The sequence below is a fragment of the Berghia stephanieae genome, unplaced genomic scaffold (genome assembly GCF_034508935.2).
Source record: "Berghia stephanieae isolate SIO BIC M18660-M18661 unplaced genomic scaffold, UCSD_Bste_1.3 scaffold1201, whole genome shotgun sequence".
NCBI lineage: Eukaryota > Metazoa > Mollusca > Gastropoda > Nudibranchia > Aeolidiidae > Berghia > Berghia stephanieae.
The window spans coordinates 611-6,110 of record NW_027622182.1 but is presented as its reverse complement, the minus strand read 5'-3'; the positions used below and the strand labels follow the sequence as shown (position 1 = coordinate 6,110).

General features: G+C 33.2%; 1 long non-coding RNA gene across 1 annotated transcript; it reads right to left on the bottom strand.

Moving 5' to 3' along the window:
• Window positions 1–1,232: 1,232 nt before the first annotated feature.
• Window positions 1,233–4,945, bottom strand: LOC144961000 (uncharacterized). The gene is made up of 3 exons (XR_013643021.1): window positions 4,819–4,945; window positions 3,511–3,670; window positions 1,233–1,394 (listed from the first exon to the last, which is right to left on the bottom strand). It is a non-coding gene; the product is annotated as an uncharacterized LOC144961000 (long non-coding RNA).
• Window positions 4,946–5,500: the final 555 nt, after the last annotated feature.

Genomic DNA, 5,500 nt, shown 5'->3' with positions numbered 1-5,500 from the left:
TATACTACTACTACTACTACTACTACTACTGCTACTACTACTACTGCTACTACTATACTACTACTACTACTACTACTACTACTACTACTACTACTGTCACATTCTTGTGACAGCAACGACAACGACTATATTTTAATCCTCTACAAATTGTAGTTTTTGTCTACGGCATGCCGTCTTCAGTATTGCTTCTTACTTCATTAAACATTTTGTATTCGAAATATCAGACGGAAAGTGCTTTTAAGATAATTCGCTTCCTATTCAGGGGGTAGCAAACAATTGTTATTGTTTGGAAAATTAATACTCTTTTGGTTTTGATGGTAGTTACTTAGAAAAAAAAGAAGGAATTTCATATTATTCACATAAAGTAAGAGTCAAAGATTACCTCTGGGCTTATTAAGTAGTTACTAATAATTAAACACGATCACTATTCATAGCGTTGATACCTAAAAAAAAAAACCAACAAAAAAACTTGAGCTTTTATATAGCACAATATCCACTAAATGTGCTCAAAGAGCTTTACAAGGGGTCCTTGGTAAACAGCAACATTTAACATGTAGGACGGGACATGACGCCTGTTAGGCGATATTACAATTTTTCGGACAAAAACAACGCTGTTAACGGCCAAGTACTCATTTTACACCTGAGTACGGTGAGAGAATGTGAGTAAAGAGCTTTTTCCAAGGACTCAACTATGCGCGAGCGCGAGGCTCGAACCCAGGACCTTCAGATCCGAAAGCGGGTGTCATACCACTAGACCACATAGCCGCAAAAAGATTTGATTCATCTTACTCGATTGTAAGAGATGTTTACTGACAATAAATAGTTTTGCTTCATTCGGAATGTTCTTAATACGATTCAATAGTCTGATGTCACGCCTCCCGGCAACGGCGGCCATCTTGGGTCTAAACAAAAATAAAAAAATCATTCTTTTTTATTTTTCATGCTGGCTAGAACTTTTCATATGCTTGTGATCAGAATGTGTAAAAGTCAAAACATGATCAAATTTATGTTTTTTTTCCTATGGATACGCTTTTTGCTCGCCGGAGAAATATTTCATACGGGCGTCCGTCATTGTTCCGACAGTTTAGAGCCAGTGTTACTAAGTCACCATGCGTCATTAGGAAGGAAGTGACGTTACGACTGTTGAAGAGTATTATTGATACCATACAAAAATGTTCTTACTTGATTTCCGATTCTGTGCGATAGCGATTGAATCTTCAGCTGGTAAACTAGAAAGTGTAGAGTTTGTTCTAGTCGCCGCAGCTCTTTTCCTCCTCTGCTTCGCCTCCTCCTCATCCTCGGCCGAGGTGGGCATTCTCCACATCATTACATTGCCTTGGAACTGTGGCTCTCGTGGAATACCGAAATGCAGCATATCGAAGATTGATGGTCGTCTTAGAGAATAGAAAATTATACAAACAAACATTTACTCAGTTGATGAATTTGAGCCTTACTAAGATATTAAATTACATTTGCAAAAGTTGTCGACGCCCCTTCATTGCAAGCATTCAAGTGCCGTCTTGATGCTCATTTTGAAACAGAAAAATACTGTTTGTAAAGTTAAATTCAGACACCTCCTTCCACTATGTGGCATGCCCAGTTTTGAGAGACTTGAATTAAATACGTTCACGAATGCACAAGAGCAGATAAAAGGCTGTAAAAGCCTACATAAATCTGGACTTATATCATATCATATCACATCATATCATATCATTTCGGAGTTGGTCCAAAAAACCTAAATTGTCATATGGTCATTGTTGTAATGGAAATTCTCTCAAACCAACACAAATGGTGTCCATTACCACCATGCTAAATCAAGCTCGTAATTTGATTCACTAGTCTGATGTCACGTCGCCCGGCAACTGCGAGCAGCCTGGTTCTAAACAAAGAAAATGGTTGTTGTACTTTTTATTCTTCATGTTGGCTAGAACTTTTCATATTATGTCATGTGATCAGAATGTATAAAAGTCAAAACATGATCAGATTTATAATGTTTATCTCCTCTGGATACACTTTTATGCTCGTCGGAGAAATTTTCATATGGGCGTCCGCCATTGTTCCGATAGTTTAGAGCCAGTTACTAAGTTACCATGCGTCAATACGAGGGAAGTGACGTCATGACTGTTGAAGACTATTACTTTCGGGATTCAGACCTACAAATAAAAACATGGATTTTAAAATATTTTATACAAAATGAAAATGTGAACAGCGGTCTCAATCCGGTGTCATGTCAGAATTCAAGAATTTAAATTTAGAAAATGAAATCTGAGTATCTTTCACTGAAATCAGTAAATGTATTTTAAAGCAGAACATGCCGACATAACACCCGCTTGACAAGGTAGGTAACAAAATGAATATCCATGTGGAATATATCCTACATTTTGCATCTGCCCAATACTCTTCAACTGTCGTAACGTCACTTCCTTCCTAATGACGCATGGTAACTTAGTAACACTGGCTCTAAACTATTGGAACAATGGCGGACGCCCGTATGACATTTTTCCCCGGCGAACATAAAGGGTATCCAGAGGGAAAAAAAAACACATACATTTGATCATGTTTTGACTTTTACACATTCTGATCACAAGGCATATGATAAGTTCTAGCCAGCATGAAGAATAAAAGTACCGATTTTCTTTGTTTAGAACCAAGATGGCCGCCGTTGCCGGGCGCGCGTGACATCAGACTACTGAATCCAATTACTTCATAGTACATTGTCCATTTATTCCAACAGTAAACCACATGAAGCCACCTTACAAATCACATTGTAGATATCACCTTTTAGACGTCCTTATTAGTCCTTTTTAATTCTTTGATGAATCATCTTAGATATCTTTGAAGTCTCGGGTTTAATGTTTGGGGGAATAAATTTAAGCTAATTTCCAAATTTTTTGGTTAATATGTTTAAAAGACGTTTTGGTCTTTAAAAAAAAACAAAAACAAAAACAAAACAAAAAAAACTTGAGCTTTTATATAGTGTAATATCCAGTAAACGTGCTCAAAGCGCTTTACAAGGCATCCCTGACCAACAGCAACACGTAACATGTAGAACGAGACATGACGCTTGTTAGGCGATATTACAATTACTTTTCTTGTGTCTTTCTATCTATTTTGTACAACGATACTTAAAAGTTTTATAACATTTTTTTCTGCTTTCTCCCACAATGTATCATTTATACTTCTCAAGATACAAAATGCTAAAATTCATCAACATCTATTCCACACATGGGACTTACATTTTAATCTTATCTTCTTCTAACGTTAGATAATAACGTTAAGTTGAATGTAAGCTTCAACTTAATTACAAAAACAGATCAGCAACATTCGAGCAGCAACATTTACTCTAACGTTAGATCAAATTTCATTTTTAAATGGATAAAAAAAACCCAACAAAGCAAACATGTTATCTTCATTTCCCATAAATACATGAATACATTAATAATTCAACAAATAAAAACAAATAGATGAATTTTAACAAAATAGATTTAAATGAAATAAGATAAAAATCACCTTTCAGATGTCATGGTTGCTGTCTTGAAGAGAATGAATTTGTTGGGGCTGAATTAATCCGATCAAAAAATATGTTTAATGAACAAGACACTTTGAAAGCATCCAATTTGGTTTTTCCCTCCTCAATCCAAGTCTTGGACATACTAATCACATCGTACCACTGAGAGGAAACACAAGTAGATATTTACTAAGGAAACACATCATGAACTTTGCCTAGACTCGTGTAAGCTACAACAGATTTCAAGCATGTAAAACACTTTCTGGGGATTGATCTTAATTTATTCAAGTCATATTTTAGTTGAATTGATACAATGTTTCTACGTAAACTTACGCCTTATCATCATCATGATTGTTATTATTATTATTATTATTATTATTATTATTATTATTATTATTATTATTATTTATTATTATTATCATTATTATTATTATTATTATTATTATTATTATTATTATTATTATTATTATTATTATTATTATTATTATTATTATTATTATTATTATTATTATTATTATTTTTATCATCATCATCATCATCATCATCATCATCATCATCTATCATCATCATCATCATCATCATCATCATCATCATCATCATGTTATCATTATTATCATCATCATCATCATCATCATTATTATTATTATTATTATTATTATTATTATTATTATTATTATTATTATCATTTATTATTATTATCATCATCATTATCATCATCATCATCATCATCACTGTCGTCGTCGTCGTCATCAAATTCTAAAAACCGGATGCTTGTCACAATCTAAAGTTTATTTTTAATCATTAAATATATTCGCTTTCCAGTTGTTTCTAATGCATTTATTTATTGTTAAAAGGTGATTTTTATTTATCACATTTATATCACCTACTAACTAATTTTATGCTTGAATACCTGATCAATTCATATTTATTATATGCAAGAGTATTTATAAAATACATAATCCATACAAAAAGTTGTTTCCCTTCATGTTGCCCCAAATCATCAGTTAATCAAATATTTTTTACAAATAAAAAAAAATCCTACCAAAACGAATAATTTTTTATAAATTTCAAAATTCAAACGTTTATTTTAGGCAATTGCCAATATAACTCATACAAGAATATATTTTCATCAACAAATCAAATAAGTAAAATCAATAATAAAGCAAGGCAACAATGATAATAATAATGATAATAACAGTAATAATAACAGATAGAGGACACAAAATATCAACTCTCTCTGCGACGTATAGATAAATTCGTGAAAATAGTACTGTATTTTATGACCACAATGATAACGTTTGTTTGTTTACATTCCTGTTTTATGATGGGTACACATAAGATACTTTGTGCACAGAGTATAATCACTTATGAACGGCATTAGGTAACGCGATGTAAACGTATCTAAAGCAATCAACGGTTTTGATATCAACAGCTTAAAAAGCCAGCCATTTATGATATACTTTGTTTATTACACACTATCCAATCGAAAACATGAGGGCGGGCTGTCAAGTCATGGATTTATGTGCACTTTTATTTGAGGCACTGTACTTGCTCCGTATCTGATTCTAATTCCAACTAATGTCGCCTGGTTAGAGTTGTAGTATTAGGTCTTAAGTTGATTTTGACTTCTTAAAAATCAAACAGATAATGCACTCCACCCCTCCACTTCATTATTCCTCTAAGGAGCATTACAATTTTTCGAAGTTTTAATATATATTGTCCTAAGATACACATTATTATACAAGCAAATCACCGTATCAATCCACGAAGACTGCAACCAACACACGGCTCTTTGTCAACGAAAAATGAGTTTATTACGTAAATCGGTATCTCGACCAGTAACTAAGAATGTAAACAAGCTTAAATATACCCCCCCCCCCCTTGAATGAACTGTTCTTTATCTTACTTATACAGCAACAATAATTGTAATCCCGAATTCTCTCTGTCCCAAAACAGATTGTCTTCCCTTTAGTCATGTTACTTTTTACCCTG